General features: G+C 54.6%; 1 protein-coding gene across 1 annotated transcript in view; it reads right to left on the minus strand.

Annotated features, from left to right (window-relative positions):
* The window catches only part of BCORL1 (BCL6 corepressor like 1), a 69,002-nt gene extending 65,799 nt beyond the window's left edge, over positions 1 to 3,203 (minus strand). The window contains 1 exon segment of the mRNA XM_078147976.1: positions 2,836 to 3,203. The gene's annotated coding sequence lies outside the window, so the exon portion shown is untranslated.
* Positions 3,204 to 13,772: the final 10,569 nt, after the last annotated feature.

A 13,772-nucleotide genomic window follows, 5' to 3' on the forward strand; every position in this document is an offset into this window, starting at 1 on the left:
CTGTGACAACCATTCTGTTTCTTTTTCTCCAAATATCATTATCTGAGCCTACCTAGGTTTGTTCCCCCAGATCTCAGCACCAGAGAGGCTGGGCTGGCCAGGTTTTTTTCTGTGTCTGTCTGTCTGCGTATATGTGCATGTGTGCTGCCACCTTGCCGGCCACCCCCCTCCCCTTTAGTCTAAGACTCTACCCAGTCCACTCCACCCTCTCCCCACCCCCACCTCAGTTCTCTCTCTCAGACTGCTTCTCCTTCCAGAGTGATGGTCAAAGACAGAATCGCAAGCTGGATAAACCTAGAGTGGCATTTCTTCACTACAGCTCCAGCCCAGAATTTCTCTGACAGTCCTGGAAGTGTCCTTTCAGGGATAAGCCCCGAACCAAAGTGTCCTAGGACCATGCCATACATGCCCTTCTTCCATTCAGAGACCACAGACTATAGTACCTGGTGGCCCACCTGTGTCTGGGGACCCCCTAACTTCTCCTTCACCCCTCTTACTCTGGATACAGGAATGATCTGTGACTCCCTCCAAATTGCTGGACCTTTAAACAAATTATTGCCTGTTTTTGAGTAGGGCTGGGCAGGCAGCCCTGACTGAACTGGGTCACTGGTGGCAGGCCCAGGTTGCTGCCCCCACCCCCAAACTGGTCACATCTTTACATATATCATCAAGTTTGCTGCTCCTTCTCCCTAAAATTGATCAAATCTTTATATAAAACACCCCTCCCCTCCAATGAGTCTGCTGTTGTTCTGAGGGCCCCTCCCAGCTTTGGCCCGGACGTCCCTCCTGTCCGGTCTTCCTCTCTTTGAGACCCCAGCACTCCAGGCCCCCTCCCCCTTCCCTCCACTTGCCTCCATCCACGATTCCAGATCCCCCTCTGGGCCCGGGTGCCCTCCTCAGAGTTGGCTCAGTCCCATTTAGGAGCCCTGGGCGAAGACTCTGCGCCACCTTCCACCCCCCCAGCCCCGTCTCGGGACCCCGCCCACCCCCTCCGTCCGCTCGACTGTTCCGTCCTGTCCCTTTTTCCCTTCCCCCCCTTCCTCTCTCTCCCAGCACCTCGTCCTCCATGCACTCGGCCCCCGGGGCTCCTTGTCTTCTTCGTCCCCGCTGGCTCGTACCGCCCCCCGTCGGGAACTCCACCCCCCGCTAACCCCCGCCCCCGGGACAGCCCACTCCCCACGGCCCGGCCGTTGCCGGCGCCCTCTGGCCCGGCACGGGACTCCCCCGGGCCTCCCCTTCCCCGCCCAGCACCCCGCGGCGGCGGCCACGGCCGCGCGGGCGAGCAGTAGCAGCAGCAGCAGGAGCAGGAGAAGCAGCAGCCGAAGCAGCGGCGGCAACAGCAGAAACCGCGGCGGCGGCAAAGGCGGCGGCGGGTAACAGCGGCGGCAGCGGCGGCGGCGGCGCAGCGCCGCCCCGGCCGGCCCGGCCCCGCCCCGCCGCCCCACGCCCCGCCTGGCCCCGCCGCCCGATTTCGCCCCCCCAAACCTTGCTCGGGGATCCCCTCCCCCAGCCACTCCAAAGCCGCTCCCGCCCGCCCTTCCCAAGCAAAGACGACCGAGGCGATACCGAGCTATCTCTTCCTTTCCCCTCCTCCCCTCCCCAAGGGCGGCAGTAATTTGCCCCTGCTGCTCCCCCCCCCACACACCCCAGTCCGGCCTCCGGCTGCGGCGTCCAGTCCTCCTCCATTCCTCGGTTTAGGAGGTGGGAGGGGCGCTGCCAAGTGGTACCTTCTTATGGCCAGGGCTGAGGGCAACTACCCCGACTTCTATAGGGTCCAACCTCTCTCAAATACAGCCCCGGCCCTGGGGGGTCCCCAGGGCCAGGGGAAGGGAGGCCAGGTGTTCCTAAGCCACCCTTTCTTTTCTTTCCAGGTAATTGTCCCTTACCCCACAAGATTACTCCCAATCCACCCCTTCCCCAAACTAGCCCCCCCTCCTTCCTTACTGGCTCTGCACCCCGGGAAGGAGGGGCCGCAAGCACACTAGCAGGGTACACCCTTCTTTAAAGGGTAGGGGCTATTTTCTCTGTCACCTTCTATGAAACCCTGCCAGACCACCGACCACTCCCCCTCGGGCCGACGCCTTCCTTCTCCCTCTTGCCCTGCCTGCTACCCAGCCCATCTAAGGCCCCGGGCACAGGGCAAGTTGTGGGCTGCTGCTCTCTCTTCCCCTCCCCCTTGCACCCAACACCTCGTCTTCCAGGTAGCGGGGCCACCACATCACCCCCTGCCCGTTTCCATGGAGACCCCCGCCCGGCCGGAGAGGAGGCTCTGATCCGCGATTCCGCTCCTCTCCCCGCAGGGGAACAAGTCTCACCTGGCCGGGGGTGGGGAGGGCTGGGGTACGCGCAGGGCTGGGAAGTGGAATGGAGTACCCTGGAGTGGGGTGTCCCGGGGGAGAGGAGGGGTGGGGCGCGGGCACAGCCCCAGCCCCAGGAGAGCGCAATGTCCGGGGACACAGAGAAGAGAAGGACGCCGCCCGACTGCCCGCCCGCCCACTGGTCTCCAGGCTGGGGAGAGCGGCGGCGCGGCAGGGGCTTGCTCCGATGCGAGCGAGCAGAGCGAGGCGAGGCAAAAAGCCGGGAAGCCCAACCAACGGGCTCCGAAGGGTGGAAGAAATTTCGGGGGAAAAAAAAAAAGACGCACCTGTTCTCCGATCGGCTGGGCTCGGCTGGGCTCGGCTGGGCTGGGCTGGGGAGCTCAGCTCAGGCCGCCACCCCGGCTCCCTTTGGCTGCTGGCCCCAGCCCCGGCGACGCCGCCGCTCGCTGCCCGCTCCGCGCGCGTACCGCCCTAAGCCCCCCTGCTCAGCACCACCGACCACCAGCCAACCACCAACCTCCAGCTCGGGCTCCGGCTCGTCCTCTTCTCCTGGTGCTCGCTCTCCTCCTCGCCGTCCTCCTCGCCGTCCTCGTCCTCCTCCTCCTCCTCTTCCTCCTCCTCCTCCTTCCTCTCGGGTGCTGGCTGGCGGCGGGTCGGACTCTAGGAACTGCCAGGGGAAGAAGGGAGGGCTCAGCAAAGCTGAGGGAAGGCAGAGATACACACTGGCAGCCCCAGCAGCCAGCGAGCCAGCGAGCGAAAGAGTGAGGGGGAGAGAGGAGCGGAGCGCTGTATCTCGGTGCGTGCGCGTATGTATCTGTGTATGCGTGTGTGTATATGTATGTATGTGTGTGTGCGCGCGCGCGCGTGTGTGTGTGTGTGTGTGTGTGTGTGGTGTGTGTGTGTGTGTGTGTGTGTGTGTGTGTGTGTATGTGTGTGCGAGCACAGCCTTCGGAGTGGGTGCCGGGCGCGGGGCGCGACGGGAAGTGCAGTCCGGCCGGCGCCGCGAGCCCCGCCGTGCCCCACTCTGGGAGACTACAGCTCCCAGAATGCCCCAGTTTTGGGGTGGGGGGGAGAAGAGGAGTAGGGGGGTGGAGAGAGGGAGGGACAAGAGCAGGGAGCAAGCGGCGGCGAAGGGGGCAGAGCCAAACCAGCCCCAGTGACACAGGGAGGGGAGGAGAAGGGGGGGTAGATGGGGGGGGAGTAGATCGCTGTGCGGACGGAGCGGATTCCGGAGAGGGAGAGGGAGGCAGCAGTGGCTGCAGCAAGCCGGGCAAGGAGCTAGACTCCCGAGAGAGGCAGAGGTGCTCTCGATCCAAACGGGTGGAAGAGACCCAAGCCCCCCCTTCCAGTCACCCCAGAAAGGGAGAGAATTAAGAAGGGAAGAGGGCAGAGGAAGAAAGGTGGGAGGTCATTGCCCTAGAGCTAGGGGTCTCTCAATGTTTTCTTGCAAGCCCCCCCCCTTTGCCCCCAGCGCCCGCACTTTGCTGGGCCCCTTGGTGCCCAATCCAATGTGCAGATCTCGAGACCCGAGACCTCCCCCGCCGGGCAGCACTGAGCAGTCGCACTCAGTCCCTCCTCCCTGGGGCCTGAGGGAGGCTCCCCTAGCTGGCTGGGCGTGACTCCCCCTTCCTCTAACACCCCCCCCAGTAGTCGCTACCCCCCCAGCACTATCTCCCCCCGAAAAACCTTCTTGCGTTGGGAGGGGCACCCCTCACTCCCCACCCCTCGGGAAACAGGAGTCACTCCGGAGGGGCTTCCCCATCCCCCCCTTATTCTTACCCCCCCCCAAGCGTTACCTAAGTAATTCCGGGGGCGACACGAGTTTCAGTGGTGACCACTTTCCTCTTACGAGACTGACCGTCCTCAGGCACGCCGACCCTTTGGAGAAACAGGGAGGCGCATAAATACCCCCCTTTTTTTTCTTCCGATTCCAGTGGAAACAGCTCCGAGGAAAGGGGGGCGGTGGTAGTGAAGGGGGGGTGGAATCCTAACGCCTAATCACCCACCCCAGGCGTAGAGATACGAGGATACGTCCCTATCCTTGAAATCCATCAAATCTGTTGTAGGGATGGGGGGGACGATCCAGACCCCAAGCGTTTGGGTGACTCGATCCGATCCTGGATCCAAGGAGAAGGAGGCGTAGACTATCTGAATAAGGCTGTCGCCCGCAGGAAGGGAAATCTGCCCCACCTGCCCCCCACTTCCCTAAGCCTTGCTCCCCGGAGAGAATCAGATGGGCGAAGGGGTGAGAGAGAGAGGGCCAGCAGCCCAGGGCTGCCTCGGGGCGAGTCGGCGCCCCTTGCCTCAAGAGGAGACTCCAGATGCCGAGGGTGGGGGGCCGCGGGGGGCCAGCACAATCGGAGGCGGCGTCTGGACTCTTTTCCCGGAATTACCTCCCCTAACACCGTCTAACACTCGTAGTTGCTTACCACTCAATCCCCTATCCCTCTTAGTGCGCGGGAGGCGGGCGGTCGGGGCCGGGGAGCCCAGGGCACAAACTCCTCGGAAGCTGGCCTTCTCTGCCGGGCCGGCCGCCCGCCGCAGCCGCCGCCGGCCTCGCTCTCTCACTCCGTTCCTCCCTCCCTCTGCTCCGGGCCCCGAGGAGAAGGAGGAGGAGGAGAAGGCAGGCAGGCAGCTAGGCAGCTAGCTACCTTCGCTCTGGCCGGGTCCGGACCCTGAGCCTAACTACACGCCCCTAGCCTACCCCACCCCCTGCTCCCCCTCCCCTCGCGGCCCGGCCCTGCCCCTCGCACCGCCCCGCCCTAGTCCCCGGTCCGGATCCCAGCAAGTGCCCCGGGCTCGGGCTCACTCCCCCCCACCCCGGGGCTGGTCCAACCCCGCCTCATCTCTCCCCACCCCCCACAGACAGAAAAAGAAAGCCTTGGCCACTTGGCGCCCCAGCTCCCTTGGGGGCTCGGTTCGACCCTCTAGTCTGGGTTCGGGTCGGTGTCCAACTATCTAGACGACCCCAGGCCTGGCCCGTTGCCCAACCTCCCCCTCCCCCGCGCGGTCCAGGTCCAGGTCCGATCCGGCCCGGCCCGCTGCCTCCCTCCCTGCACGAGGGCTCGGTCCACGCAGGCTCCCGAGCAGGGCGGAGGGTGTCTTGGCTTGCAAGTTTCTTTCTTTCCCCCCACCCCCTCGCCTCCGCCCTGACCCCCACTGCAGGGCCGGGCCGCTCCCCCGGGACTCAGCCCTGCAGCGCCCCCTCACCTGGGCAGCGCCCCCCAGCCGCTGGCGCAACTTTCCTCCTCACGCCGGGGAAGCGGGGAAGGGAGGCGGCGGCGGTGGTGGCGGCGGCGGAGGAGGGGGGGGGGAGCTGGGATCAGGCCGCTGAGCTCCGGGAGGACACGTGGGGGAGGAGGGGGAGGAAGGGGGGACGGGCCTGCGATTCTCGGGGCTCCCCCAGCCGGCTCTAGAGAAGACGGAACCTCCCTGGGTCACCGCAGACCCCGCACAGGCCACCTCGGGGGCCAATCCGGGGCTCCGAGGAGGTGGGGGCACCGCGAGCAACGCCACTGGCGGCCCGAGAGCTTTACGTGCGCCTCTCCCCCGTTTTCTCCTGGAACCAAGGGGGAGAGGGACGCTTAGAGGGTGGTATTCGGCCTTGCATTCGGGAGGGGGGAGGAAGCCCCCGCCGAACGCCCCGCCCCGCGCCGCCCCCCTCCGGGCTCCCCGCACACCCACCCGAGACGGCCTCCATGCGTGGCTCCGGCGTTGGGCACTGAGGACGCCCGCGGGCGCAGCCCCAGCCCCTGCGCTTAAGTGGGACAGGTGCTGGGGAAAGGAAAATGCCGGGGCTCGCCTCGCCTCGCCTTGCCTCGCCTCGCCTCGCTTCGGCCCGGCCCACCCCTCGTGGAAGGCTGGCCCGCTGCAAAGCCCCTGGCTGGCCCTCCAAGTCAGGGTTGAGTCTTGGGTGGGGAGGGGGGAGGGGGTGAGAAGGAGGAGAGGGATGAAAGGTTGGTATAAGAAAGAGCTTGCCCTGCTCTGTGGGCAAGAAAATCCCAGCTCTCAGAGCCCTCGGTCCCCTCCACCCAGCCTCCGAATGCGCCAGTCCCTAGCCCCTCGCCCTAACTCCCCACCTCGAGAAATACATTGCATATGTGTTTATTATACAAACGCATCCCAGGGATTTCTGGATTGCCAAGCTTTCGGGCCACGTTCAAACTCGGATGACTTTACAACTCTGAGAAGAAAGAAGCGAGGAGCTAGCTGCCTGCCTGTCTTCTAGCCTTCTCTGCAGCTCCAACCTGGAGAGAGGATCGGGGACTTCAAAGGCATCACCTCAGCTGGCTGAAGGGTGTTAGGGGAGATTGTGAGCACTTCCTGGAGTGTTCGGTGCTTTGTAAAATGAACGTTCCACGAATTGGCATGAATATTAACTACATATACATATAGATATACATGATCGTGTATACACCTCCACACGCATATACACAAATTGGAGGGTCATTTGGACTGGAAAGAGTCCTCCCCAGAATACTGCCTTCCTCTCTCTTCTTTCCCCTTTTTGCTTTGTCCTGGGCCCAGAGGTTCCAAACCCTTGCTAACCACCTCTTCTGCTGAATGAGATGCCAGACAGCAGTGCATCCCGGTGAGCCTTCCCCTGGTTTCAGGAAGGACCAGGAATGTTTTTATGTGGGGCAAAGGTGGGGGATGGGTCTTGGGGGGCTCCTATGGCTAGGCCATTGGGAACTGATTGTCTTCAGTCTTAGTTCTTCTTTGCTGTTGCCCAAGGCCTTAGGTCCCATCCCCCCAAGCCAACTTTGCTCCCACACACTTTCCAGCATACCCCTTTGTAATGCCTATATAAGACTTATTGTATTTCCCCATCTTGATTCTCCTCTGAGGCCTGACCCAGGTGAAGGTGTCCTCACTTTTTCAGCAGCTGTTTCCCCCATTCTTCTCCCAATTTTGTCTACACCTCACAAAACTGAAGTGGATATTTGGAAATAATTGGGTTGCTGTGGCTAAAATAGGCAGCCAAACTGGTTTTATAAATCAAATTTAAAGAATGCTTTGGGGTCTGATAAATCAAGCCTCCTACCTCAAATCACCCTGATTTAGACTGGCTGTCTACATGGATTTGAATTAACTAGGTAATTACTGGGTTTCTACTCTGGTTACTATCTTGGGGTGACCTCCAAATACCAAGTGCACTCCTGCTCATGTTTTCGATGTGTTCTGGACAGTTCAAATTAATTTAATTAAGCATTCGTAGAAGGTCTGAGCTGGAAGGGACTTTAGCATCAAGTCCAGTCCCCTTGAGTTACAAAGGTGGAAACTGAGGCCCAGAGATGTTAAGTGACTGGCCACCAAATCACACAATGACAAATTGGGGGTTCCCATCTAGGTACTCTGATTCTCAACCTAAGTGCTCTTGCTACCTGATCCCCCATTTCTTAGTCACTCTGTGCAGAGTCCACATCTCCCCATTTTACAGCATCCATATTTTGGAGAAAAGAGAGTTGAAGTTATTTCATGGCTGAAGCTCTTGGATCATCAAGGACCCTTGCTAGGGTTCAAAGCTTCCTGACCCACAGGTAAAGGCAAGAAATCAGGAGCTGTGTAGACTATTTTGAAATGTGTAGACTATTTTGAAATACATAGACAGTTGTGATTCCTCCTCTACCCAGAACTCTAGGATGCCAAATGACTCCCTTTCAGACAGACTGTTTTCCTAATTCTCTCTCCCACCAATAAAATCTGACCTAGTCCTGGACTGTACTTGCCATAAGGACCATCAACCAGTCTGGCTGTATAGAGGCCTAAGGATAACAGTGGCCCAGGCCCTACTATCTGACAGCTTAGCAGACAAAGCAGGAAACTAGGCAGTCCATGGACAACTGAGGCCCCAGACCAATCTCAGCCTGAATTTGAAGGATAATTGCCTTAGTCCTCTGCTTTGTTCTGCAATCACAGGCCTTGTTGCTCTGATAAAATATACCAACCCCATGGCTCCCTGATAAAATCCAGGAGAGGAGGGGGACCGAAACTTAGAGCATTAAGCAAGCTTGAATCTTCTTTGAGTTTGGTCATCCCCCCCAACCAATCATTAATAATAACTCCTATTTCTGTAATGCTTTAATGTTTACCAAGTACTTTTCCTTCCAGCCCCTAACACCACCACCATGAGGTAGCTGGAACACTCATAGTTATCCCCATTTTACAGAGAAGGAAACTGAGGCATTGAGGTGAACATAGAGGGAAAGGGGGGAAAATGCAGTCGACTTTACTATGCAATCCCAAACACCCTGGGGATGGAGCTAGCCCAAGAGTTAGAAACTCAGGCTATAGCTATACTGAATTGGTATGTTTGGGGGTATGGTATTTGACCCCTGCACTAAAAAGTCCCCGCTGTTTATGTACTTAATAGCCCTACTACATGCAGAGCACAGTACGAAGGGCTGAGGTTACAGAGAAACAGAAGACATGGTCCCCTGGCCTCCAAGGGCTCCCAACCTACATGGGGAGGCAATACATGTGAGTAATTGAACTCTGTAAACAGCCTGCAACCTTTCTAGATTTTACAGTCAAAGGGGAGAAAATGGAAAGAAGGCCAAGAATAACATCAGAGACTTTTCTTTTCTCTTTGGGCTAGGCCCCTTCCAGCTGTCCTTTTGCTCCCAGCCCCACCCCCACCCTAGGACTGCTGGGAGCTTAAAAAAAAAGACTTTTTTTTTTTAAGCAGGAAAGCACAGAGAGCAGGGGTATACTGGAGTCTGCCCTGGGGGGAAAGAGGGAGGACAGAGGGGGTGGGAGGGTACCCCAAGAGGTGAAGCCCGAGTGAAGGAGGTATCAAAGTGGGAAGGAGTCTGGCATGTGTGGGTCCTAGAAAGGTACTCCAGGCCCATATCAGCTTCTGTCCCCCTCTTTGCCCCTCAACACCCCCCCCCATGCCCCTGTATTTTAATCAAGCATCTATTGTGTTCAGAATTTAGTGTTGGCCACTGAAGTAGATACCAGGTTTAGGTAGAGCCTTGGCTCTGCTCCTATGCTGGTCCCAGCCTCATAATAGAGATCAGTCACTAACACAGAGCACTGGATTACAGTATGGCCAACATTGAATTAATTTCCATTCTTTTCACAAACACCCCACCACCTTTACCACCACCAAGAGCCCTTCCTCCAAATTCTCTCATCTCCATCATCCAGACTTTGAACCTTGTAGTCACTTTCAACTCTTCCCTCTCCCTCATTCCCCATATCCAATCAATCCCTGCACATCTCTTCCATCCATTCGTTTCTCATCACTCACAGGTCACCTTGACTAATGTAATAGCTTCCTAATTGGTCTCCCAGCTTCCAATCTTTCCTCCCTCCAACCCATCCCCCACACAAGTGTTAAAATAAGCTTCTAAGAACACTGATCAACTATGAAACTCCCTTGCTTAAGAAACTTCAGTGGCTCACTATTGCCTCAAGGATCAAATGCAAACTTCTCTAATGAATGTTGTAAAATGGCCAAGAACAGTCTTGGTACTAAGGAAGACCTATTTTGCAGAGGTATTTGGAGGAGGAAACAGGGAGGGGGTCCATGATTGTGGAACATTGTATATATCGGCAAGTACTTTTTCAATGGATTCATCAATTTTGCTAAAATTTTTTCTCTGCTTCTTTAAATATGGTATAAGAGATGGCTCTCTGAGATGGGGGTTGGTAAGGGATATAGGAGGAAATCTAGGGAATAGAAAAACCAAAGATATCAATAAAAATCTATTTTAAAATACAAACTCTTCTGTTTGACATTGAAAGCACTTCACAATCTGGCACATCTACCTTTCCCAGCTGATTTCACATTTCTCCCTTTCAGTGGCTATTCATACTAGCCCACGCTGGCCTTCTGACCGTTTCTTGAACTCAGCACTCTATCTGTGGCCTCCAGACCTTGCACAGGTTGCCCTGGGGGACACCTGCACAGTACTCCATCCAGTTCAGCCTCTTAGAATCCCAAGCTTCCTTCAGGCTCAGGTCACATGCCACCCTTTTCCTGCTTTCCCCCCACTTGCTAGTCCTTCTTTTTGTTTTCCAATTATCTCTTCCTTCTCTCTTTACATTTTTATCCCCTAGTAGAAAGTAAGCTCCCTGAGCAAAGGGACTGTTTTTCTTAGAAGAAGAGTTGTAACCCAGTACTTTGTAAACTTTAGGGCCTGTCACAGTATCTTTAATAGAAATATTTTTCAAGAAAAGACCAATATATGACTTTTTAAAGTATGGATATATTAGAGAGATGCAAACAAAATGCCTAATGGGCTCTGAGGGTCGAGCTACCCAGGCAAGAAGAGCTTCCTGGAAGTAGGACCAGAGTTGAACTTTAGAGGTTAGGCAGGGATTCAATGGGCTGAGAAGAGAAGCGAGGGCATTCCACGCATGGGCCACATTCTGAATAAAGGCACAGTGGTAGGAGGGCACAAGGTGAGTTTGTGGGGGAGGGGGCAAGGAACCAATGAAGATAAGGCTGGAGATATAGGGTGACACCAGGCATACACTTTCAATGCCAGGTAGCCGAGGCAATAGAGAGCCACTAAACAATTACTCGATGAGATTTCCCCATTAGTAAAATCAGCTAGAGACATGTTAAGAGACTGTCACAAAAATCCAGGTAGGTAAAAGAGACCAGAGTAGCCTTATATGGAGAGCTCACTCCTCCCACCTGGGAAGAATAGAGTTATCACCATTAAGGTGAGCACTCAGGGAATGCAGGTCCCAGACCTGATCTTCTCAACTTCTTTGGGATTTTATGGCCTAAGCCAAGGATGGGGAACCTGTAGCCTCAAGGCCACATGTGGCCCTCTAGGTCCCCAAGTTCAGCAGTTTGACTGAATTCAAACTTCACATTCTCTGTGAAGGCCACATGTGCCCTTGAGGCCCGCAGGCTCCTCACCCCTAGCCTAAACCAAGCTAGATTGGATTCTGACCTTTTTATCTCTTCTACTTTTCAGAAATTTGGAGGTTTATTCTTTTTTTTCAGGCAACTGGGGCTAAGTGACTTGCCCAGGGTCACACAGCTAGTGAATGTCAAGTGTTTGGTCTGAGGTTGGATTTGAACTCAGGTCCTCCTGACTTCAGGGTTGGTGCTCTATCCACTTCGCCACCTAGCTGCCCCTGAAGTTTATTCTTTTTTTTTTTTTACATGTTTATTTTATTTACTTATTTTTTTTTTTTGGTGAGGCAGTTTGGGTTAAGTGACTTGCCCAGAATCACATAGCTAATGATGTTTTTTTTTAAATGTGTCTGAGGCTGGATTTGAACTCAGGTCCTCCTGACTCCAGAGCCAGTGCTCTATCCACTGTGCCACCTAGCTGCTCCCCCGAGGTTTATTCTTAATAAGCTCACAGCATGCAGTATCACATTTGACCTTCATGCCATCCCTGTGACAGTTGGGAGTACAGATAATTATCCCCATTTTACAGATGAGAAAATTAAGGCTCAGAGAAAGGGACTTGTTCCAATTTACAAAGCTAAGGGTTGGAGGGCAGAGCTAGGATAGGGACCCAGGGGTCTGGGTATGTAATGCTCTGCCTACTGCTCTTCTTGAGCTGAGCGCCCTAGACAATCTGCCTCCCACCTACCTTGACAGTTTTGTTTCGAACTGCCTGCTTTCTCGTTCTCTTCCCTCTAGCTGAATTGAAGGCAGCTTGCAACGGTAAGCAATCTTCCACCTCCTGGCTCCATGTCTTTGGGCAGGGGGTCTACTGTCTGGAATGCCCTCCCTCACCTCTGCCCCCTAGAGTTCCTCCACTGTTTCAAAGCCAAGCTCAGGAGCCACTTCTTACCATGGGGCTTTTCCTGACCCACTCCCCACAGTTGTTAACACTGTCTCCTTCCTGAAATCACTTTGCAGTGCCGTTGTATTTACTTATCAGTGCACATGCCCCCCAAGTAGAAGGTAAGGTCCTTGAGGGCAGGGCCTGTTTTGGAATTGGCCTAGGCCATTTGTTTTGGGTGGGGTTGACCTGTGATTTTATTCGTTAGGGGAATTTTGAAAGAAGACTGGTACTCCCTCTCCTAATATCAACAAGAAACTCATCTGTACCTTATAGTTTTACAGAGTTGATTGGGCCACAGAGTTTTTATGTATGAGAGGCAGGGACTACGAGGCTTTGCACATAGTAGGTGCTAAATAGATAATTGAATTGAATTCTATTTCACCAGACCAGGACCAGGCTGTACTGAGCAGATCAAGCAGCTGTATACTTGGTGTGAAATCAAAGACAGTGAAATATCCCCATGCCCTCCACCAAACCTCTCCTTCACCTTCTCTGTCTGAAACTCCACCTTTGGTTTAAGACATGGAAGGCCCCTCTTAAAATGCCAATGTGGCTTGGGATAGGAATAACATTAAGCCAGTCTTTAATGGGTAACTAACATGAGTGCAGACTGACAATAACGATAACATTCATTTCTCTGGATTTTATATTGTTTAGGAATCGCTCTCCTCCTGAGAGTCTGCTGAGGCCAAGTATGCAAAGATTATTACCCCCATTTTACAGATGGGGAACTGAAGCTCAGAGTGGGGTGATGACTTGCCCAAGTGGATGTGTCACGCATTGGGTTAGTAGCAGAGCTGAGATTCAGTTGGCTTCAGATGAGGCAGAAGTTCTAAATCGCTCTTTTATTTATTTATTTATTTTTGGCTAGGCAATGGGGTTAAGTGACTTGCCCACGGTCACACAGCTAGTAAATATTAAGTGTCTGAGGCTGGATTTGAACTTCTGTCCTCCTGACTCCAAGGCCAGAGCTCTATTCACTGCGCCACCTAGCTGCCCCTTTTTTTGCTTTTTTTTTTCTTTTTTCTAAATCGGTCTTAAGTCTAATAGTTCAAGTATCTATGTTTTGGAGGCAATGAGGGCTTCCAGATCGGGCAATGACCCACCCAGTCATTGGCTGTCCTGAAAGTCAGTCTTGTTTTGTGTCCTATACAGTGTAAGCTTCTAAAAGGCTGTACATCCCCTACTGCCCTGCCCATACTTGGTGCTCAGAGGTTGGTAGCTGGAAGAGACATTGTGGGCCAGTCTAAACCTTTCCCACCCCCTCCTCCTGCTTCCCTCCCCCCCATACCCCGTGTTTTACAGATGAAAAAACTGAGGCCAAGACCCAGGAAAGGACTTACTCAAGGTCTTAAGGATAGTAACTAGGCACACTTAGTTCCTCTGATTCTAAACAGGTACTTTCCTTTTCTTTCTTTTAAAAAAAGTTTCGATACCTTTTTTTTTAAACACCAGTCATTTCCTGGTATGCATTTGCCCCTAGTCTACCTCTCAATTGAACCTTCTCTCCTATCAAAAGAAAAACAGTTGAGCCCAACTACTGACAAACTGCCCTTACAGCATATACACCATTGTGCTCCCGTAGTGTTCCACTCCTTCATAAAGGGGAGGGAAGTGGGTTTTATCATCTGTTCTCTGGGACAAAAATTGGTAACTACAACCAATCTGATTTTGGCTGCTTTTTGAG

This window comes from Phascolarctos cinereus, unplaced genomic scaffold (assembly GCF_003287225.1).
Source record: "Phascolarctos cinereus isolate Bilbo 61053 unplaced genomic scaffold, phaCin_HiC Scaffold_8;HRSCAF=390, whole genome shotgun sequence".
Taxonomy (NCBI): Eukaryota; Metazoa; Chordata; class Mammalia; order Diprotodontia; family Phascolarctidae; genus Phascolarctos; species Phascolarctos cinereus.